At 43.3% G+C, this 24,994-nt stretch overlaps 1 protein-coding gene across 2 annotated transcripts in view; it reads left to right on the top strand.

The window, feature by feature from the left end:
* LOC137331439 (endothelin-converting enzyme 2-like) overlaps positions 1-24,994 on the top strand; it is a 183,184-nt gene that overhangs the window by 27,869 nt on the left and 130,321 nt on the right. The window contains exon 1 of one of the 2 annotated variants that reach the window (XM_067995229.1): positions 11,124-11,331. The exons of the other annotated variant lie outside the window; for it this stretch is intronic. The gene's annotated coding sequence lies outside the window, so the exon portion shown is untranslated. Of the gene's footprint in view, positions 1-11,123; positions 11,332-24,994 lie in introns of those variants that run through there. 2 annotated transcript variants of the gene reach the window in all.

Raw genomic sequence — 24,994 nt, 5'->3', positions numbered from 1 at the left:
TTTCTTCACATTTTCTCCCCCTTTTCTCCTGACAATGGGATATCGTCCCATAGGCACCAGCAGCCAGTGGCCAAATGGTGATTCCTTACGTGTGAGCCTAGACAGTGAGTGTTGACAGGCTGTTCAACAGTGGGTGCCATCACAGTCAGATCCAATACTTGTCCTTATCCAATATCTGTACTTACACTTTCCAATAAAATTCACTGGTTAGTAATTAAAGAAAGAACTTGCATTTATATCGTGCCTTTTATGACTACAGGATGTCCCAAAGTGCTTTGCAGCAAATGAAATATTTTGAAATGTAGTAACTTCGGCAAAGTGAGGCAGCAGAGCAGAGAATTTGCACTCAGCAAGGTCCCACAAACAGCAATGAGAGAAATGATCAGATAATCTTGTTTTTTTTGGTGGTGTTGATTTAGAGCTAAATCCTTGCTCTTCTTCAAATAGTGCTATGGGATCTTCTTTATCTCAATACTGCACTAAAGTGTCAGCCTAGGTTATGTGCTCATGTCTCTGGAGTGCAGCTTGAAGCCACAGATTTTCGATAGAGGCAAGAGTGCTACCACTGAGCTGAGATTGACTCCCTTGGAGCAAGAAGCCTGGGAAATTTTTCCTCACTGTTATTTTTTATTTGTCTTCTATATTTTCAGTCTCACATGCAACCCTTAACATCAATCATCGCCAATCACTCAACAAAAATTGTATACATCTCTCAATACTTCTCTGAAGGAGGGAGAGAGAAAACAGGGAACTATAGGCCAGTTAGCCTGACATCAGTAGTAGGGAAAATGCTAGAATCTATTACTAAGGACATAGTAACAGGGCACTTAGAAAATCATAATATGATTAAGCAGAGTCAACACAGTTTTATGAAAGTGAAATCATGTTTGACAAATCTAATAGAGTTTAATGAAGGTGTAACTAGCAGGTTAGATAAGGGGCAACCAGTGGATGTAGTATATTTGGATTTTCAAAAGGCATTCGATAAGGTGCGACATAAGAGGTTGTTACACAAGATTAGAGCTCATGGGATTGGGGATAATATATTAGCATGGACTGAGGATTGGTTAACAGAGAGAAAACAGAGAGTAGGAATAAACTGGTCATTATCGGGTTAGCAGGTTGTAACTAGTGGGGTGCCACAGGGATCGGTGCTTGGGCCTCAGCTATTTACAATCTATATTAATGACTTAGATGAAGGGACCGAGTGTAATGTATCCAAGTTTGCTGATGATACAAAGCTAGCTGGGAAAGTAAGCTGTGAGGAGAACTCAAAGAGTCTACAAAGGGATATCGACATGTTAAGTGAGTGGGCAATAAGGTGGCAGATGGAGTATAATGTGGGGAAATGTGAGGTTATTCACTTCGGTAGGAAGAATAGAAAAACAGAATATTTTTTAAGTGGTGAGAAACTATTAAATGTTGGTGTTCAGAGGGATTTGGGTGTCCTTCTACACAAAACACAGAAAGTTAACATGCAGGTACAGCAAGCAATTAGGAAGGTAAATGGTATGTTGACCTTTATTGCAAGGGGGTTGGAGTACAAGAATAAGGAAGTCTTGCTGCAACTGTACAGGGCTTGGTGAGACCTCACCTGGAGTACTGCATACAGTTTTGGTCTCCTTACCTAAGGAAGGATATACTTGCCTTAGAGGCAGTGCAACGAGGGTTCACTTGATTGATTCCTGGGATGAGAGGGTTGTCCTATGAGGAAAGATTGAGAAGAATGGGCCTATACTGTCTGGAGTTAAGAAGAATGAGAGGTGATCTCATTGAAACATATAAGATTCTAAGAGGGCTTGACAGGGTAGATGCTGAGAGAATGTTTCTCCTGGCTGAAGAGTCTAGAACTAGGGGACATAGTCTCAGGATAAGGGGTTGGACATTTAGGACTGAGATGAGGATGAATTTCTTCACTCAGAGGGTCGTGAATCTTTGGAATTCTCTAGCCCAGGGGCAATGGATGTTCAGTTGTTGAGTGTATTCAAGATTGAGATCAATAGCTTCTTGGACTCTAAGGGAATCAAGGGATATGGGGATCGGGTGGGAAAGTGGAGTTGTGGTCAAAGATCAGCCATGATCTTAATGAATGGCAGAGCAGGCTCGAGGGGCCGTATGGGGTACTCCTGCTCCTATTTCTTATGTTTATTAGTATAATTAAAAGTCTTGTGACTTGTGCACATCTATCACAACTTAGTGTTACACTCCTGCTACACCTTTGGTGTTACACTTGAGTATCACATACTGTATGTGCCAACTCTCACAGTTTATCATGGGTACCATTTTTGTTTCATTGCTTTGCATGGATGAACTGTTAGAGGAAGAAGTGCAGCAGCAGTAGCCATAGCCTCAACAACCAGGACGAGAAGCAGCTGGGCCTGTTAGAAGACAGCAGGTGAGGGGAGCTGCCCGTAGAAGGCCTTACCCAGCCCACACAGTCTATAGGCCGAGCCACTTTACTTAATATGACTGAGGTGCACTGTTGCTGATCTATGCAGCCTCCTGCAACAGGATCTGCTGCCTGCTGGCCCAAGTGCCCATGTTTTGCCAGTGGCTGTCAAAGTCGCCACTGCCCTTAACTTTTTTGCTTCAGGCTCCTTCCAGGCTGTTACAGGGGACATCACTTGCATTTCCCAGTCTGCAGTGAACAGCTACATCATGCAGGTTACTAATACCCTATTTACCAGGGCTAAAAAATACATCACTTTTCCCATGGATGCCAACACTCAAAATGAGAGCACTCTGGGATTTGCAACAGTGGCTGGCTTCCATCATGTCCAGGGTGTTACAGATCGCACTCATGTACCCATCAATGCACCAGAAGATGAGGCAGCAGTTTTCATCAACAGGAAGAGCTATCACACCATTATGTGTGTGATCACCGCAGAAGGATCATGCAAGTCTGTGCCAGTTCCACCGGCGGCTGTCATGACGCTTTGATCTTGTGACATTCATCCATACCCCACCATTACAACTTTCTAGGAACATAAGAGAATGGCTGTTTGAGACAAAGAGCTACCCACTGCAGAAATGGCTGATGACAACCCTGCGCAACCCCACCAGGCCGGGTCTGTTCAGGTACAATCAGTGCCATGGTGGCACCACCGGGAATATCATAGAACATAAGAACATAAGAAATTGGAGCAGGAGTAGGCCAATCGGCCCCTCGAGCCTGCTCTGCCATTCAATAAGATCATGGCTGATCTGATCCCAACCACAAATCTAAAGAACACAAGAAGTCGGAGCAGGACCCGGCCACATAGCCCCTGGGCCCTCTCCGCCACCCACAGGGCATTGACCGATCCGAACTCAGCTTCATGTCCAATTTCCTGCCCGCTCCCCATAACCCCTAATTCCCTTTACTTCTATTGAAGCAAAGGTTCAGGTACCTGTTTATGCCCCACACAAAGTCTTGCTGCATGTTGCACAACATGGCAATACAGAAAGGTTTTCAGTTGGAGGAGGCGGAGCAATAGGAAGAGTCATCATCTGATGGGGAAGAATTGGATGAAGGAGAGGGTCAAGCAGAAGAAGGAGGGCGAGCAAAATGCTTTGCAGCCAGAGAGACCAGAGATCAGCTAATAGAACAGCACTTCCAGTGACCTGCTCATTCCCCTCCTCATTAAACTTACACAAAGACCTTCTGGATTAACAGTCCTCATTACCTCCTTCACCACTCCCTTAAAGCTGCATTAAAGAACACTGAAATCATTCAGCCAACTTTTACATGAATGACACTCTGACAATGTATAATCAGAAGCTGCTATGAAAGACACAGCAGACCAAAGTGCCAAACGTGATTCATTTATTGTCAAATACAATCATTGCCTTTAATTAATCTCTCACCCAATTGTTAATCCATACTGCCTTTCTTAAAAAAGGTTTACTAGTTCTACTGCTCCTATGATGAGCTCCCCCAGTGGCTTTAGAAAAGTTGATGGAAGTCTGCTGTTGCTCCTAATGGGACCCTTGAGAAGCTCATGGCTGACATCTTCTGGATTGAGCTCAAACTGAGAGAGCCCGGCTACAGATTGCTACATTTATGCTGCTGCCAATGCAGTCTGGCCCAACTGGCACCATGGTGGGTATTGGATAAGGGGGTGGTGAGGGAGTAATCGTGCTGTCATCCTGAGAGAGGGCAACGTGCATCGCTCTCGTTACGTCACTGCCACTCCTATGCGGCTGAGGCTTATCAGTCCTGCTGATCTGGGGGAGAACAGACTGCACGATATGAGTGACGCCATGAAAGCCCCTATCTATTTGGTCCACCTGTCTGTCCAAGGTGCAGCCCGGATTCTGGATAGCAACTGTATGATGTTCCACCAAAGCTGCAAAGGCTGATAATATTGACTCCTGTTGTGAGCGCCTAATTGATGTGTCCCTGGAGCTGGCCATACGCTCCAATGTGCGAGATGACACCACACATACTGGAAGCGGACTCCTTCATACTTTTAGCCATGGTGCTGCAACTCCTTAGCAGGATTTCCAATACCTGATATAATGATTGTGTAAGACAAGCAGTTTTCCTTTCATAGATGGGCCCTTGAAATCCTCATCTCTGTCCAGCTCAGCAGAGCTAGGAGAGGACCTCTAGAGCTGATTCCTGGGCCTCCTTGCCGTTAATACTTGCTGCTGCTCACTACTGCTGGGTGCTTCTCTATGTGCAGACCCTCTAACTCACTCTCTAACCCAGCCCGGGTGCCAATCTTTGTGCTGGTGCGTGGGAGTAATGCAGCACATGATTATGTTTCTTCAGAAGGATTGCCATCCTCCGAGGTCTGTTCTTCTTTAAGGTCTTACTGCTGAGAAGGACGTAAAGGAAAGAGAAAAGGGACAAGAGATAGTCTGGCACTGACAGACTGTACATTTGCAGATGACAGGCTTCAAAATGCAGTTTCATGTCGCCAAGCTGGTTGAATGTGCATTATTGTGAGCTATATGAGGGATACAGGTAATAGTCTGAGACTATTCAGATAAGCCCCTATCCTCAAAATCTCCAATGCAGACAACTCTTAAGGGGCCAGTGACCTGGAGAGGATCATGTTGCTGGGTGTTCCTCTCCCGATCTTACTCCTCTCCCTTGTGTTGAACACCTTTCTCTCCTGCAGAGAGGGTGGAGTTAGTGAGTGGCTACTGAAAAGGCAAGTGCATGTGTGGGGCTTCTGCTTATTGTGCTTATGCTGAGAGGGAGATGCAAGCATGATTGGATGGTGTTGAATGGAAAGCAAGTGGTTGGAATGTGAAGTGAGGAAGGAGTCATCAGAGGATTTCCATGTTTGGCAATAGTGCCATGTGATAACGAGAACAGGCTGTTGTGAAAGAAACAAGCAAGAAGTGAGTGTGTGTTTGGACTGAGAATGGGTGGTGGTAGAGTGGTGAAGGATGTGATATGGGGAGGGAATTGTTTGGAGTGCTGGGGAGGGGGGCGCGGTAAGGAGAAAGGAGAAATAAAGAGCTGTACTCACCTTTGCTACTCTTGTCAGGTCCTTGGAATGTTTCCTGCATTGAACCCAGGTCCTGGGAGTGATGTTCCTGGAGCTGACAATCTCAGCCACCTCCCTCCAGTCCTAGTGAATGCCCATTTTAAGTTTCTTCTTCCCATTGGTGGGAAAGAGAATGTCCCTCTGTTCTCACCTCTTCAAACCAGGAACTCCAGGGAGGCGACAGAGAACCTAGGGACTTTACAGCAGTAAAAGTCAGCAATGTCAGTAAGGTGAATACCTCCTTTTAAGAGGTGCGTTCCCACTTTAAATAGGCCTCTGGAGGCCCCCTGGAAATTATGCCCAGAATGTGAATGAGCTTCTCTGTTCCCGATTTGATTGAGTGGGAAATCCACCAGTCAAATTTAAATGAGGCCCAAGAGTTAAGATATCCCAGGCCTGAAATCTAGGACAGCAAGTACGTTTTGCACTCGCCATGCTCCCCCGCTCGCCTGCCCAAAACCCGTTTCAGGTTAAAATCTGATTGAGTAAGTACCCCCCCCGCCCCCACTTAACCACAGCACAATGTGAAGAATTACTTGTACTTCTATTACTTTCAGCGTGAGCAGTGTGTTGGTGCCCATGTTGCCCAAGGAAGAAAAGGGACAGTAGCTTGAATGTTCCCTTGTCCGCCCATGTCAGCTCATTGAACTTTTTCTGGCACTGGCCTGTAGTCTTGGCCACTCACTCACTGCCAGTGCCACCTCCCTCAACATAGCACACAAGGCACTTTGCTGAGGCTGCCTCCCATGGGCACCCAGCAGTCTCTCACTCCTTTGTTGCAATTCATTCAAGAATGTTTATAGGTTGCTCTCAGTAAAATTATGTGCTCTTTTATGCCTCCTTCCAATGCCCTGCTCACTTCCGCCAGGTCCTCCACTTGAAAACATGCTTTAAAAGTACCACAAAATCATATATGTACCTTTTAGGACACATACCTCAGTTCTGCAATATGTTCAACAACAACAACTTATATTTACATAGCGCCTTTAACATAGAACAATGTCCCATGGTGCTTCACAGAGTCGTAAACAGACAAATATCGATGCCGAGCCAAAGAAAGAGCTATTAAGAAGGATGACTAAAAGCAGGACAAATCCAATCCGGCCAATTACTGCCCTATCAGTCTACTCTCAATCATCAGCTAAGTGATGGAAGGTGTCATCGACAGTGCTATCAAGCGGCACTTACTCACCAATAACCTGCTCACCAATGCTCAGTTTGGGTTCCGCCAGGACCACTCTGCTCCAGACGTCATTACAGCCTTGGTCCAAACATGGACAAAAGAGCTGAATTCCAGAGGTGAGGTGAGAGTGACTGCCCTTGACATCAAGGCAGCATTTGACCGAGTGTGGTACCAAGGAGCCCTAGTAAAATTGAAGTCAATGGGAATCAGGGGGAAAACTCTCCAGTGGCTGGAGTCATACCTAGCACAAAGGAAGATGGTAGTGGTTGTTGGAGGCCAATCATCACAGCCCCAGAACATTGCTGCAGGAGTTCCTCAGGGCAGTGTCTTAGGCCCAACCATCTTCAGCTGCTTCATCAATGACCTTCCCTCCATCATAAGGTCAGAAATGGGGATGTTCGCTGATGATTGCACAGTGTTCAGTTCCATTCGCAACCCCTCAGATAATGAAGCAGTCCGAGCCCGAATGCAACAAGACCTGGACAACATCCAGGCTTGGGCTGATAAGCGGCAATTAACATTCACGCCAGACAAGTGCCAGGCAATTACTGTCTCCAACAAGAGAGAGTCTAACCACCTCCCCTTGACATTCAACGGCATTACCATCACCGAATCCCCCACCATCAACATCCTGGGGCGAGACCCTAAACTTGTAACAGGGCGTTTTACTCATTATATCTTCTAGAATCACATGGAGCTTATGAGTGGGATGGTGACTTAAAATGCCCATAAGAGAACTACTCACTTTCTATGATCACAAACATTCTGTGATTTTAGCAAAAAGTAATTTTGCAAGCAGTCAGTCAAAGGCCTGGCTCAGACAGGATGGTTCAACACATTTACTTTGCATGAGATTTTTTAACACAGCTTAAATTGCACCAGAGATAATTTGATAATGCCAGAAGGATCCACAGAGAGATAAAACAAATATGGCCTGCTGTACCCAGCACATTTATGGCTGTCAGTTGGGAAAAACTTGCACATTGTTTGAGCACTGGGGAGGCTCTGGGATTTGCTAATGAGCTCTACCTACAGGAGGATGAAAGAGAAGATATGCAGCTGTAATGATGTTTGCTCTGCTATCTCTGTTAAAACTCAAGGGGCCGGAAATTGCTTTTAAAATAACGGTGAGCCGAACAATGTTCACCGTCATCAAAGGCGAAATTGAAGATCAAGTTCCGGCAACCGCGCATGCGCAGTTAAATGCGGAAATCTGGAACTTGCTCTTCCTGGTTCGCCGGCATATTGTACCCACGGATTGACAGCTTGCCGGCTGGCTTTCCATTGAGATCAATGGAGTAGTGTGAATTGCTGCTGGGTTGTGGTTGGACTGAAAAAGGTACGCTCAAATATATCAGGTCTAATCTAAGTTTTAACAGCGTGGTAAGTCTTAGCGTCTGCCAAACAACCTCTTTGGCACTGAAAATTAAATTTTAAAAATGTGGACTCTTATTCATTGCAATTTTAATAGTTGTGGACATTTTTTTAAAAATGTAATTTTTATTTCTTCTTTCGGTCTCTTTTTATCTCTGTCTTTTAATTCAATTATTTCTTACCCTCTCTTTAATTCACTGTCTCTAACTGTTTTTACAATGATTTTACTGTTGTAGCTTTCACTTCCTGGTTTTGACTTGTAGCTTGTCAATGATGGTGCAATCTGATTGGTCGAGGGGAGAGAGGGATCCTCTCATAGGCCACATAGGTCCCAGGTTCGCGGGAGTTAATGCCAGACTCTTTTCAGGTTCGCATTAGTTGAAGTTCCCGCATTGAAGACCGCAGATGTAAGAAACAGCAAGCACGGGTAGATCCTGGGCTAGAGATGACAAACTTGCTTGAATTTGCTGATTGAATGAACCTTAACAACGTATGGAGGTCATTTTCAACGGTGTCGCCTGGGTGGTAAGCTGGCAGAGTGCCTCACCTGCCCATTGCAGAACCCACCCGATTCTCACTTCATTGACCTCTCCCTTTAGCATTGCCCTTTACCTAAGTGCTGCTGCTAGTGGAAGTGAATCTACTTATAGCATACTATAGGCAGAAACTTCTGTTCTTGAGAAAATCCTTGCCTACAGTATGCAGTTGCTGGGTCCCTTCCTTTAGCTGCAGGATTTTCATAAGAGCAGCACTGAGAGAAGAGGGACCTGCTGACATGCTGACTGGTTCCCCAAAATACTATTATCAGGAAACAGACCAAACAGCCCCGATTAAGTCTCGAAGGCCCTGAACTATGGTGTTGTTAAGGATATCTTGCAAGGAATCTATGTGAAAGTGATAGCTGCTACTCTGGAAGGAATAATTGCCTTCAGAACCCCTCCCTCCCCAAAAATGCCTTGTTACTGTGGTGGACATCTTCTAAACTGCCGCACTCTTCAGGCTGTTCTGCATGGCACTGCAAACATCTTGCATAGTGTTGCAGATGCAGGTTGTGGACTCCTCCAACTTATACACCATCTCCACCACATACATGAAATCAGCTCCACTGCTGGTACATGAGATTGATGCTCCCTGATTGTTTGTCTTGAAAACTGAACCCCTGAGATTCGGGTATCTACACAACCTCAGCTGAGAGCAGTTGATTCTCTCCCCCACCCCCCCAACCTTTTGGAGAGGTATGGCTGGCTCCTCCTGCTCACTGGTGCTCTGTGCATCACCAAGTGATATGCCTTCTCTCTTACTATTTTCATTTCCCTAAGTGGGTGTATCTGGGCTGGTGCTTGAATGCATGAAGTGCCATGATGCAGTCAGTGAGGTTAGGGCTGGGGTTATTGCTTTGGAGCATCCAGGCTGCTCTTCAGACCAGTCATGTTGCAGAAATTAAAGCTGCAAGGATGGCAATCCCTTAAACATTTTCTTTATCCCAACCTATTTTGGATAATTAAAATTTCCTACAATTATAACATGCAATAGTACGCAAAACATGCATTATTTCATCTGTTGTTTAAAGAAGTGGTTATATATGCTACAAACATTTCATGCCAAGCAGGTGAAGCAAATGGCACTGGGAAAGATCAATGTGCCTTATATTTATTTATTACATGAAACGTACAACTGTGTAGGAAAAATGTCAATATATCGAATACATATAAATGTACTGAATGAAAACAAATTACTACTTAACAGCCATGACATTCAATTGAGTGACTATTGAAAAAACACCGTTGTCTATTAGCAAGCAGACTATTGATAGGACTGAATGGATTGACCAGTCATGATTCTGTGACAAACAGCTGACAGAATATACTAATAAATGGTTATCTCTTTGTTGAAGTCAATGGAAAGGAAAATCGGGGTATGTATAATGGGTGGCCGATTTGCTACTGCCTGTTTAGCGCACCTACCAAAGCTGAATTTCATCACCCTATGACTCCATATTTTTGATTAAATCAATAATTCTAAAGAAATAGCTCTAAGAAAGTTCATGATCTAAATCCATTTTATTTTTGAGGTAATAACATAAAACCATTTAATTAAAGTGATCGCTTTTTTTTTCTTTAGCTCATCTCCAATGCACGCTCCCTTCTGGTAAACTGCCCTCTTGGAGTGCTGAATTGTTCTTATAACATGTAGAGTAATAGATTGCTGCAACTATATCCTTCTTAATTGACAACCATTTGTTGAGGTAGGGTTTAAAAACCGAAAAATTTAAAACAAGGAGGCGATTTTAACCCTACCCACCCAGTAGAAACTGGGTGGATAGATAGTTAAAATCGCCCATGTTACTTACCTGCCTTCAAGACTCTGGGAGCTGACAGTTCACAATTTTAACCTGCTTAACTAAGCAGGTGGCAAGGACACCCATCCAAAGCCAATGGGAACCTTTTTTACATATGCACGTTGGTCCCGATGCAATTTTAACTTGGTGGCCTAAGCGGGAATTTGTAGTGAGTTTCCCGCTCAGGCCAACATAGCATGGAAGAGGATCAGGGCCAGTAGAGGTCCAAAAAGGTACATTTTTTTACTTTTCTTGTGGGGCTAGGAGGAGCAGGAATGCCATGGACTCGCTCCCCCACCTTCTTCATTGCGAGACCATCGTGGGACAGCTCCGGCAGCCAATCCCGCCATCTACTTGGTCTCAGCGGGCAGCCTCCAGGCCGTGTGATTTTCCACCGCTTCCCACCGGCTTCCCGACCAGAACGGGTGGGAAGTTGGCCAGCAGGATTTCAATGAGACCCAGGAATTAAAATATTCCGGGCCTAATTTCTGGACCATTGGGTGAGTTTCTAACTCACACCGCTACTCACCCACCTAAAACTGGAGTTAAAATCAGCTGCAAGTTAATAAACCTTTAGTGGGCAGTATGGAGTCATAAAATTACCCCTTAATTTTCAGGCTGCAGTTTTCTCCATGACTGCTTCAGTTGCAATTCTATAATTAGCCAGTATATTTGTATTAATAGGAGATTAGCAGCCTTGTTTTTTCTCCTGCCTGAAATGCAGTGATTTGCTGCTACAAGGAGCTCCAGCCAGGGTAAACCAGGGAAACACACTGCAATGGTGCCTGCCAGATGTTTTTATTTTACAATACTTGATGTGTAAACATGGTCAGGAACCAATTCTGTTCCTGGACAAATTCATGGATAGAAACTGAATGAGAGAAAAACTGATTGTGTCGATGGACTGACAATGGACTGATCAAAGCAAAGGCTCCTCAAAGTGAAACCATAAGGTAAATGTTGTATGTCTCTGCTCATGGCAGACCCAATTTTCCACATTTCCCTAACTAAATTATGTAAATCACACTGAATTTTACGAGTTCAGGTGAAGTTCTACTGTCAGCATGTAAATGGATGCAATTCAGAGAAAGTTTCTCTTGAAGCATGTTTACTGTTGTTTACTGTTGAAATGCTGAAATCCATTTTTTGGCAGTAGGCATTTCTCTACTTCTGCATTGAACATCTTGCATACTTCTATTCTATCTCTACATTTTTGCCTTTTTGTTGAAGCCTTCAGATTGCTAAAACACATTTTCCTGGAATCTTGGTGTATTAATACTGCAGTACAAGTTACAACAATCAAAACTGCAAGGATGACAATCCCTTTGGATATTCCACTGGGTTGCATGAATTGGATGAGAAGGGTCTCACAGAATCCAAAAAATTGCAGAACAGTTGGCTTGATTAGTCATGCAAGCCAAATGCTAATGAATGTGATTCTTGGAAAGCTGAGGATAAAAGTGAGGAGTAAAATTAAGAGCTTGCTGAGGAACAGGCAGAATTTAGATGAGGAATAAGGACAAGAGACATCATTGTTTGTCCAAAGCCATTAATTGAGAAGACTATAGGAATGAATGAGAACATGTTTATTGATTGCCAAAAGAAATTGATTATGTGAGGCATGTGAACATTTTCAAAGACCTGCTTAAAATGAGCTTTTCTATATATTTGGCAGGCCTATTTCACTGGATACCCTATCTACAAGAGTCAGCAGTTACGTTGAAATATGTATGTATCAGAATTATGCAGGATTTATAAAGGAATTAAACAAATCCTTTCATCTCACGTCTTATATCGTTAGGATGTGAGCAGAAGATTTTCTAGCACTGAAGTATTCGAGTTGTAACATGAAGAGGACAAACTAACAATACTCAGTATGCGGGTGATATTTGATCAACAGGAATGCAAATGGTGCAAAAATGTTTCTGATAAGAGTTAATGAGGAAGGACGACAGAACAATTTAAAACTGAATGTTATGAAGGTAAAGATAAGGCAGTGAGCAGATGGCACAGTAATATAGAGACCACTGTAGAAGAAGAGAAAATTGAGTAAGTGAGCTGATTTACATATGTGTGATTGATAAGGTGGCATTTGCAGTAGGAAGATATAATTGGTATAGCAAGGAATAGGAATTGGTATGGTAAGGAGCCGGATGGCTGAACTATAAGACCATAAGAGATAGGAGCAGGAGTAGGCCATTTGGCCCCTCGAGCCTGCTCCGCCATTCAATGAGATCATGGCTGATCTGATTTTTACCTCAACTCCACTTTCCCGCCTTTTCCCCATATCCTTTGACTCCCTTGCTGATCAAAAATTTGTCTAACTCAGCCTTGAATATATTCAATGACTCAGCCACCACAGTTTTTTGGGGTAAAGAATTCCAAAGATTCACGACCCACTGGGAGAAGAAATTCCTCCTCATTTCCGTCTTAAACGGGCGACCCCTTATTTTGAGACTATACCCCCTACTTTTAGATTCCCCCATGAGGGGTAACATCCTCTCAGCATCTACCCTATCGAGTCCCCTCAGAATCTTGTATGTTTCAATAAGATCTCCCCTCATTCTTCTAAACTCCAATAAGTATAAACCCAACCTGTTCAATCTTTCCTCATAAGACAACCCTTCCATACCTGGAATCAACCTAGTGAACCTTCTCTGAACTGCCTCCAATGCAAGTATGTCCTTCCTTAAATAAGGGCACCAGAACTGTGTGCAGTACTCCAGGTGTGGTCTCAACAGCACCCTGTACAGTTGTAGCATGACTTCCCTGCTTTTATACTCCATCCCCCTAGAAATAAAGGCCAATATTCTGCTTGCCTTCCGGATTACCTGCCGCATGTTGACTTTTTATGTTTCATGTACGAGGACACTCAGATCCCTCTGTACCGCAGCATTTTGTAGTATTTCTCCATTCAAATAATATTTTGCTTTTTTATTTTTCCTCCCAAAGTGGATGACTTCACATTTTCCCACATTATATTCCATCTGCCAAATTTTTGCCTATTTGCTTAACCTCTCAATATCCCTTTGCAGACACTTTGTGTCCTCATCGCAACTTTGCTTTTCCATCTATCTTTGTATCATCAGCAAATTTGGCCACAAGACACTCTGTTCTTTCATCCAAGTCATTGATATATATTGTAACTAGTTGAGGACCCAGTACTGAGCCCTGCAGCACCCCACTAGTTACAGATTGCCATTCTGAAAATGACCCTTTTATCCCGACTCATTGTTTTCTGTTAGTTAGCCAATCCTCTATCCATGCCAGTATATTACCCCCAACACCATGAGCGGTTATCTTGTGCAGTAATCTTTTATGTGGCACCTTATCGAATGCCTTTTGGAAATCCAAACATACTGCATCCACTGGTTCCCCTTTATCCACCCTGCCCGTTACTTGCTCAAAGAACTCTAATAAATTTGTCGGGCACAATTTCCTCTTCATAAAACCATGTTGACTCTCCTTGATTGTATTATGAGTCTCCAAATGTCCTGCTACCACTTCCTTAATAATGGATTCTAGCACTTTCCCAATGACAGATATTAGGCTAACTGGTCTATAGTTACCTGCTTTCTGTCTCACTCCCTTCTTGACTAGGAGTGTTACGTTTAGTGAATTCTGGAAGATTACAAACAATGCATCCACTATATCTGTAGCCACTTCCTTTAAGACCCTTGGATGCAAGCCATCAGGTCCAGGGGACTTGTCAGCCTTTAGACCCATTAGTTTACTTACTACTTTTTCTCTAGTAATAGTGATTGTTTTTAGTTCCTCCCTCCCCTTTGCCCCTTGATTTTCTACTATTATTGGTACATTATTAGTGTCTTCTACTCTGAAGACAGATATAAAATTTCTGTTCAATTCCTCTGCCATTTCCTTGTTTTCCATTATTATTTCCCCAGTCTCATCCTCTAAGGGACCAGTGTTTACTTTGGCTACCCTCTTCCTTTTTATATACTTGTAAAAGCTTTTACTGTCAGTTGGCGGTTATTTGAAAAAAACAGAATGACAGTAAGGTTCTGGTTTGGTCTGTTTGTGCAGATCTCAAGGATAGACTGAACATTTATTGGTGTCTGAAATGTCTGTGTTCCCACCTTTGCGAATTTCTATGTTTAACAGAAATTGGGTAGCACAAATCAATTCAGAAACTAATTCTCAATATATTGGTGATTTATGCTTTTCCGTTGATTAAAGAGGCATTTTCTTAGAAGGGCAAGAAGGGAACTTTTCAAAAGTCTCCTTTCCTGGAATGGCTGTCAAATTGGCCTCTGGAAAAGCACACTAATACAAATATACATACTAGAGCACAAAATGTTGTAATGTCCCTTAAAGGGACCACTGGTGGCTGCCACCAAAGTCTTCAATTTGCTTTTCACTAATTTGAACTAGGGGCCCCTTGTCTTACTAATGGTTTAACTTGAGATTGTTATTCTGAAGGAACCAGCATCTCCAAGATCATTGGCATTTCCTGCCATTTTGTTACTCCATAGCCTTCCACTGTGAAATTTGGGGTAAGGGATTTCCAGACTCAAAGCTCTTTCTGGACTTCAGCTTCTTGGTTGGGGGATTGTGTCCATGCAATAGATGTATCTAGGATCATACACCTGTTTTTGTATCTCCTTTTTACTGAAGTGAATGTGAAGAGCCTAAGCAAACACTTGAACACTGCCTGGTGCAGTGTTCCCTGTCAACATCTTGTACTCCCGAGAAACTATTCAAGATAAATGACAACACCAGATCCTTGCTGCAGTTTTGGAGCAACAAGTTATGAATGAATGACTTGAGATAGTGTTCCAGACTTAGCTTTTCTATTCACTTATTAACTTAAACATCTCCATGAAGGTCCCTCTTAGTTGCCCCCTTTTAAGATAGAATAGCTCCAGTTGAAAGGAGAAAATTTGCACGGCTGCAGGGGAAAAGTGGGGGGGGGGGGTGCGGTGCGCGGTGGGACCAGCTGGATTGCTCTTGCATAGAGCCAGCACAGACTCGATGGGCCAAATGGCCTCCCTCCGTGCTGTAACCTTTCTGTGATTCTGTGTAGCTTTCCTAGTCTTTCCTTATAATTCAGTCCTCTGAGAATAGGGATCAGCTTCTTGGCTCTTCTCTGCATCACTTACAGGGCTTAAATATCACCGTCAAGCTCTAGGTCCAAAATATAACACAGTAGTTGAGGTGCAGTCTGATCAGAGCACTATACGGTTTTAGCATTACATTCTTTAACTTGTACACTACTGTTTTGGCAATATTGTTCAGCATTCTACTTTCAATTGCTGCTCCACAGTGACTGGACATATTAAACAACGAGTCTACTAATACCCCAGGGTCCTGAAATTATGCCTTGGGATATTAATATTGGTGTGTTTGTCTGAAATTTCTTTCTCTGCTATTTTGGTGGAAACACTGACCAATTTAAACCAAATAGATTAACATCTCTGCCAAATTAGTGGAGAGAGGAACTTGAGACAAACACATCAAGCTTTTGTACATTAATATCTCACAGCATAATTTCAGGGCTCAGATATGTTTCAGCTTCTCCCTTAGCTAACTCAACACCATTCATAAAGTATGTATGATGCAATTTTTCTTCTTGCATGCATTTAATTATAATTATCCATTTTGAATTCCATGTACTGTTGATCATGATACTAAACATATTCTATCCAACTTGTTTTGTAGGATTTGGCTTCTTGTTCAGATTAGACTGCCTCTCTTCCCCCATTTTGATATCATCTGCAATATGACTAGTTTGCATTGAGTTTCTGACTCAAAGTTGTTAAAGTAAATTGAAAACAGTAGGGACCGTGATACCAATCCCTGGGCACTTCACTCAGCTCTTCTTCCCGCCCCAATATCACTTCCTTAACAAGTATCCTATTGGCCATTATTCTGGAGTCTTCCTGTAATCTTGTGTAAATCAGACTTTGGCAACAGGTTCATTCTACAATACAAATGCCAAAATTGAAAACTAAACAAGAGGAGGTATAATGCACTATCACAAGAATAATTAAAAAGTGCACACTATGAGACTTGGATGCATAGATTTTCCAGGCAGATCAAAATGCAGTCCTAGAAAGGTCTGTAAATTCTTTGCCGCATCTTACTAATATGACCAACTCTTGCCAATCCCCCTTGGGTGGGGCAAAGTAAATGGCATCTCTTTGGGTCAAGTTGGTTCCAAGACTGCCATTGGAAGATTGCAACAGAGTCAACTCTCAGACCTGATAAACCAATATCTGGCCCAGGCAGGTATGCAGTACTCCAGGCCAACGTGGCAAAATTAGCAAGTCAGCCTGGCTTATTCATGGAACCTGGTGGGTGGACCTGTCACAGGGAATTAAGATCCGTTGTCTCCAAATAATCTTGCAAGTCAATATTCTATGGGTAATGTCCCTTGGCCTTGGCTGTTGCCAACCTACGTCTAAGCTCTCTGAATGAGGTATGTCCACCATGTCTCTCACCCATCGGCCCCGTTCTTGCTGACCTATATTAGCTTCCAGTCCCCCAACCCCTCCAACTTAAAATTCATTCACCACTGTTGGATGTAATGAAACTCTACCTACATGGATTTTTCAGTAGCTTCATTTGGGGACTCAAACATGATGATAGATTTCCATCTGTTAACTGGCTGATCAAAAAAATTAACATGGCAATACTGTGAGGTGTCAAAGATAACCTGTCAGAGGCAAGCAATGATGAACAGTAGAAGTGAATGACCAAAGACAGTACATTCAAATGCGACCATATGGCTGCCAGCGATGTATGTAATGCTGTAATTTACAATCATTTTCATGAGGGTGATTGAATACAACAGTCATATGTGGCTCAACTTATTTCTCAGAATGTTGAGACTCCTGCTAGTTGACAATAGGCTGTACTGTAACTTTCACGCCAAGTAACTTTCGCGCCAGGCAATGACTATCTCCAACAAGAGTCTAACCTCCTCCCCTTGACATTCAACGGCATTACCATCGCCGAATCCCCCACCATCAACATCCTGGGGGTCACCATTGACCAGAAACTTAACTGGACCAGCCACATAAATACCGTGGCTACAAGAGCAGGTCAGAGGCTGGGTATTCTGCGGCGAGTGACTCACCTCCTGACTCCCCAAAGCCTTTCCACCATCTACAAGGCACAAGTCAGGAGTGTGATGGAATACTCTCCACTTGCCTGGATGAGTGCAGCTCCAACAACACTCAAGAAGCTCAACACCATTCAGGACAAAGCAGCCCATTTGATTGGCACCCCATCCACCACCCTAAACATTCACTCCCTTCATCACCGGCGCAATGTGGCTGCAGTGTGTTCCATCCACAGGATGCACTGCAGCAACTCGCCAAGGCTTCTTCGACAGCACCTCCCAAACCCGCGACCTCTACCACCTAGAAGAACAAGTGCAGCCAGCACATGGGAACAACACCACCTGCACGTTTCCCTCCAAGTCACACACCATTCAGACTTGGAAATATATCGCTGTTCCTTCATCGTCGCTGGGTCAAAATCCTGGAACTCCCTTCCTAACAGCACTGTGGGAGAACCTTCACCACACGGACTGCAGCGGTTCAAGAAGGCGGCTCACCACCACCTTCTCGAGGGCAATTAGGGATGGGCAATAAATGCCGGCCTCGCCAGCGACGCCCACATCCCATGAACGAATAAAAAAAAAACCCTGTGAACAGTAAAATAAAAGATAGGAAAGGAGCAGAGGGGGGTAAATATTAACATACAAAAATGACGGACAGGAAAAGGACAGTTGGTTCATCAAGCTTGTTCCATACAGTCATTGTGCAATTTAGCATCATCACCTTTAACAACGCCCACCCCCCCCCCCCCCCCACCAACCACCAGAAGAGACACGGAATCTCCTGAGAGAGGCAAAAAAACCAGATAAATCATATGAGAAACCCATGGCCAATTCAGGGGGGAAAAATCTGGAAAATTCCTCTCTGACTGCTGAAGGCAAACATAATGAGCTTGAGGAGACCACAGTGACCAAGAAGCACATCACCCAATACCCCACCTACCTATTGTATGCTGTGATATCAGCCACAGCCCAGAACAGGTCCTGCGCTTCTTTAAATGCTGGCAGTGAATCTGCACTTACTGCACTGCCTGGCAACTTGTTCCAAAGGTCGATGACCCTCTACGAAAAGAAAAGCCTCCTGACATCTAACCTATCTCTATGCTTTCATAACTTATACACATCACCTGGTTCTTCCTAACCTATCTAATTCAAATAGCCTATCCATATGGACACAGTCGAGTCCCTTCATTATTTTAAAGACCTCAATCAAATCTCCTTGAAGTCTACACTTTTTAGAGTAAAAGATCCAGCTCTCTAAGTTTATCCTGGTAATGAATGGTTTTTAAGCTTCATATTAATCTAGTAGATCTCCTTTGAATCATTTCCAGCGCCTCTATTTCACCCACCATGTGTGGGGACAGAACTAGACATTGTATTCTAAATTTGGCATAAACAAGGTCTTAAATTAACTTTTAAAAGTAAAAAATAAATACTTTTCTGATTACACAGTCTCACCTTGCGCTTGATTGGAGGTCCTGTCATGTTAATGACTTCCTCGGTATCTCCTTACCAAGTTGTGACATGGCTGGAGCACTTTAAGCATCATAAGCAAAGGGGCCATGTGAAGGTATTTTGGTTTGACCACTGTGGCAGGCACTGCTGATGTATTAGGCCCACAAATTCCCTCCGTTTGTTTACAGACCAAGAACAAAGATTGCCTATTCCTTTCCTTCTATGCTATTTGTTGGAGGGATATGGGCCCCTCACCTGCAGCTCAAGTCCAGACATCTTTTGGCTTATATAGGATGTTCCTCTGCTTCAAGTCATTCCATCTTTTCTAATGCCCCCTCCTCCATCTCCTTCTCAAACACATCAGAGCAATTTTGTGGGGTTGGTTCAATAAAATTGTGATTATACATTTTATTTTGGTCATCTATTACTGCTGCCTAATAATGTTTTTTGTTTCTTGAACCTCTTGCCACAATAAATTCAAATTTTGAAAACACTAAAATGAACATTGTGTCTCTTTGTTCTCTCACTCACAGTTCCACTGCCACTTGAGTTACACATTTTGGCATTCCATCACATTCTTAGGGCCTACAGTCAACTCTTCCCCTTTATTACACTACATGCATCACTGACATAGGTCTTAGATCCACCCTATTTATGTTCTACATGAGATCAAATACACGTGTGGCTGCAAACAAGCAAAAAAAACCAAAATGTATTGGTGCACATACCTATACTGCAGCCCACAAATCTGACAGCACAAAGTAAAAAAATAAAATTTAGTCATTAAAGCTTAATTTATGCTCTACAATGGAATTAAAACTGCAATACTCTGCAAGACATAAATTGTAATGGAAAAATACAAGTCAAGAGCACTCACCATAATTTGCTAATTCTGAATAAAATCGCAATTCTACTGATTATTCCAGTGAAAATATTAACAGCTAAAATCTGCTTAATTGATTTGTTGAAACTTATTAAAAAGTCTCTGAACAAAGTCCAACCTGTTAATTAAAACAGAAAATGTTGGAGAAGCTCAGCAAGTCAGGCAGCATCTGTGGAGAAAGAAACAGAGTTAACGTTTCAGGTCGAAGACCTTTTGTCTGAACTGGAAGATGTTAAAAGAGTTAAAGTTTTTGAGCAAGTACAGAGCCAGGGAAAGTGGGGGAGGGAGGGGAGGGGTGGAAAGAACAAAAGGGAAGGTCTGTCATAGGGTGGAGGGCACGAGTGATTAAATGACAAAAGGTGATAATGGGACAAGTAAAGAAACAAAAGATTGATCAGGAATAGCTGTGAATGACAGCAGCAGAACCATTACCAGCACTAGCTGACCGAAAAAATGAGAGCAGTGGTTATGATCTGAAGTTATTGAAATCAATGTTGAGTTTGGAAGGTTGTAAAGTGCCTAAATGAAAGATGAGTTGCTGTTTCTCGAGCTTACGTTGAGCTTCATTGGAACATTGTAAGAGGCCGAGGACAGAGAGGTCAGAGTATGGAGTGGGAAGGAGTGGAAGGAGTGGAATTAAAATGGCAAGCGACCGGCAGGTCAGGGTCACACTTGTGGACAGAGCAGAGGTAATCAGTAACACCATCACCCAGTCTGCGTTTGGTCTCCCCAGTGTAGAGGAGACCGCATTGTGTGCAGTGGATACAGTGTACTAAATTGAAAGAAGTACAAGTAAACCGCTGTTTTAACCTGGAAGGAGTGTTTGGGGCCCTGGACGGTGGGAAGAGAGGAGGTGAAGGGGCAGGTGTTGCATCTCCTGCACTCGCATGGTAAGGTGCCGTGGGGAGGAGAGTGTGTGTTGGGGGTGATGGCCCCTGATTTCAGTAACTTCAGATCATAACCACTGCTCCCATTTTTTCGGTCAGCAAGTGCTGGTAATGGTTCTGCTGCTGCCATTTACAGCTACTCCTGATCAATCTTGTTTCTTAACCTGTCCCATTATCACCTTCCTTGCCTTGCACCATCATCCCTTTTGTCATTTAATCACTTGTGTCCTCCACCCTATGACAGATCTTCCCTTTTGTTCTTTCCTCCCCTCCCCTCCCTCCCCCCTTTCCCTGGCTCAGTACTTACTCAAATATTTTAAGTCTTTTAACATCTTCCAGTTCTGATGAAAGGTCATCGACCTGAAACGTTAACTCTGTTTCTTTCTCCACAGATGCTGCCTGTCTTGCTGAGCTTCCCCAGCATTTTCTGTTTTTATTTCAAATTTCCAGCATCTGCAGTATTTTGCTTTTGATAAAGCCTGTTAGTTGGTCTGATCTATCAAATACAACGATAAACCCAAGCTATGTACTGTTAATTGGCTATTTATTTTGCTTTGAAAACAGTGGACAAGGCAGTGCTATTTGACTTGGAGGTCACAGAGCTAAGATATTTAGAAGGCTATTCTGAAGAGCTAGAAGAACAAAGACAGAAAGACTTGTCATGATAATCACTGATGTCTAAAGTAAGCATCATTGTCCAAGTATTCATAATAAAGTGGGTGTGATTTACTTTAGAGAGCCAGTTAGAGGGGTCTGCACTGGGGAGATTCACTGAGCACAAGTGTGAAGGAGCAAGGGCAGGGAGAAAGGATGGCTCAGGAAATAGCTTGTCGGAGGGTGAGCTTGCATTCCAGTTCTGCTGCAGAGGGTATTGAAGAAGACCTCCAGAGCCCAGCCTGTAGAAGAAGATTCTTGGTTGTGCACCAACAACTGTTCAATGCATTAGATTGCTTACAGGGAGCTTGCGTACAGTGTCGGACAGTGTTATGGAGTCTACCTCCAACTTGTGTGTGGTCATTGCGCATGGTATTGAATCAATGCAGCCAACCATGGAGCGTGTGGTTACCTCTATGCACACTGCGGCAGGGTCCACAGGTACTGAGCCGGTGGTGACAGCTCTGGAAGCTCAGACTGTTGCCAATGGGTTCTACTATCTCCTCCAGCTTGCTCTGTGGGATGGAAAACATAGATCGGGTCTTCCAAACCATCACATCACTTCTACACTCTGTTCTCACAGAGAGCAGTAGGACTGGTGCAGCACAGTCTCATGCGAATGGCAGTGGTGACAGTGAGTCTCAGGATGACAGCATGCTTGCTCCCCTTCCAGCCCCTCAACCAATGCCTGTGTATGTGCCGGAAAGCCAGCTGGGCCAGACAGGATTTGTGGGCAGTTTTAGAATAGGTGAATCCAGTACAGGAAGTCAAAAGTAGCAGAAGGTGCAGGACCCTCATTCTAGGTAGGATGACTAATACATGCCCAACTCGAAATGGCATCAGGTACACTTTCAGTGGACATCAGGCGTGAGAGATATCCACGCAAAATATGGAGGCTTGGTGCCCATTTACCGGAGCACAGTCATCTCCACCATCTTGAAAAAAAGGAGTTGATGCAGATTTAAATTACTATGAGGCTTACGATGACAAGAATAAGATAGTATGCAACATTCTTATATGCAACACATTTTTAGTACATCGTCTGATAATTTTCCTTCCATAGTAGCATGCTAAAACTCCCATGTGGACAGTATCTTTATAATGAAAAAAAATTACAAAATCAAATGCCGTATTCTGTTCCTTATAGGTTAAACTCCATGAAAGCTTAATGTATGACTGTAATATATATAAACTGACTGCAGCTCCGAGCTATAACAGTAAACTGTCATCCAGGGAGTTAAAGAAATGAATTTATTATAACAACCAAAGCTCAAATTGAGGGCTTTAATACACAATCTTAATTCATTCCCATAATCTAAAGGTATATAGTTTCTCCAGGAGCTTAACAATTGCAGCCTATATTTGTTATTTTACACCATGGGATTTTAAAACGAGTATGTTCCTTCCTCAAGCCCCCATTTTTACAGGATATTTTTTGTGATTTTTGTTGTTAGCAAACAGCCTTTCGTGTTTCCCACAAATGCCAATCACTGAAGGCTACTGCTTGCACATGGGGTCTATAGTGAAAACTATATGTTAACCATGTATAATGTTTTAGTCTAGAAGCACCGTGGGACATTTTTCTATGTTAAAGATGCTATATAAATATAAGTTGTAGTCTGAAAGTGTTTATATATTTGTACAACACATTTTGGATGCACTCCATTCAACATGAAGCTTATCAAACTGTGATAATATTGCATACATTAAAGATGGAACTATTTTCTCCTCTTAGAATGCTGAAGAAAATTTTACTGTTTAAAATGGTGGTAGTACATCACACTTATGGTAGTGAGCCATGAGAGATACCTGTAAGATAAGACATAAACATAAGAAATAGGAACAGGAGTAGTCTATATGGCCCCTCAAGCCTGCTCCGCCATTCAATAAGATCATGGCTGATCTTCGACCTCAACTCCACTTTTCTGCCCTATCCCCATATCCCTTGATTCCCTTAATGTCCAAAAATCTATCGATCTCATTCTTGAATATACTCAATGACTGAGCATTCACAGCCCTTTGAGGTAGAGAGTTCCAAAGATTCACAACCCTCAGAGTGAATAAATTTTTCCTCATCTCAGTCCTAAATAGCCAACCTCTAATCTTGAGACTATGACCCCTAGTTCTAGACTCTCCAGCGAGGGGAAACAGCCTCTCAGCATCTAACCTGTCAAGCCCTCTAAGAATTCTATAAATTTCAAAGAGATCATCTCTCATTTTTCCAAACTCCAGAGAATATAGGCCCATTCTGCTCAATCTCTCCTCATAGGACATAGGAACACAGGAACAGGAGTAGGCCATTCAGCCCCTCGAGCCCGCTCCGCCATTTGATAAGGTCATGGCTGATCTGTGATCTAACTCCATATACATGCCTTTGGCCTATATCCCTTAATACCTTTGGTTGGCAAAAAGCTATCTATCTCAGATTTAAAATTAGCAATTGAGCGAGTATCAATTGCCGTTTGCAGAAGAGAGTTCCAAACTTCTACCACCCTTTTTAGTGTAGAAGTGTTTTCTAATCTCACTCCTGAAAGGTCTGGCTCTAATTTTTAGACTGTGCCCCCTACTCCTGGAATCCCCAACCAGCGGAAATAGTTTCTCTCTATCCACCCTATCTGTTCCCCTTAATATCTTATCAACTTTGATCAGATCACCCCTTAACCTTCTAAACTCTAGAGAACATAACCCCAATTTGTGTAATCTCTCCTCGTAACTTAACCCGTGAAGTCCGGGTATCATTCTAGTAAACCTACGCTGCACTCCCTCCAGGCCAATATGTCCTTCCGAAGGTGCGGTGCCCAGAACTGCTCACAGTACTTCAGGTGCGTTGTAACCAGGGTTTTGTATAGCTGCAGCATAACTTCTGCCCCCTTGTACTCTAGTCCTCTAGATATAAAGGCCAGCATTCCATTAGCCTTATTGATTATTTTCTGCACCTGTTCATGACACTTCAATGATCTGTGTACCTGAACCCCTAAGTCCCTTTGGACATCCACTGTTTTTAACTTTTTACCATTTAGGACAACTCTCTCATCCCAGGAATCAATCAATCAAGTGATCCATTGTTGCATCCCCTCTCGGGCAAATATATCCTTCCTTTGGTAAGGAGACCAAAACTGTACTCCAGGTGTGGTCTCACCAAAGCCCTATATATTTGCAGCAAGACCGCCTTACTCTTATACTCCAACCCCCTTGCAATAAAGGCTATCATGCCATTTGCCTTCTTAATTGCTTGCTGTACCTACATGTTAACTTTCTGTGATTCGTGTACAAGGACACCCAAATCCCTCTGACTACCAACATTTCTTAGTTTCTCACCTTTTAAAAAATATTCTGCTTTACTATTCTTCCTACCAAAGTGGATAATTTCATATTTCCCCACATTATACTCCATCTGCCCCCTTCATGTCCACTCACTTAACCTGTCTATATCCCTTTGCAGCCTCTTTGGGCCTGATTTTAGCAGGCCTGCGGGTTTCCGGCGGGTTGGGTTTCGGGTGCGTGGCCTTCGCGCCCGGTGAAATTAGTGGGTTGCCCATGCGATCGTAGCAGGCAATGCACTAATTGGAATCACTTACCTGCTCCTCCGGGGTCCGCGCTGCTGGTCTGCGCGTCGGGCGGGCTGCGCATGCGCAGTACGATCTGTCAGCTGG

Source organism: Heptranchias perlo, chromosome 13, assembly GCF_035084215.1.
Source record: "Heptranchias perlo isolate sHepPer1 chromosome 13, sHepPer1.hap1, whole genome shotgun sequence".
Taxonomy (NCBI): Eukaryota; Metazoa; Chordata; class Chondrichthyes; order Hexanchiformes; family Hexanchidae; genus Heptranchias; species Heptranchias perlo.
The sequence above is the reverse complement of the archived record's forward strand: the minus strand, read 5'-3'. Positions and strand labels throughout refer to the sequence as shown.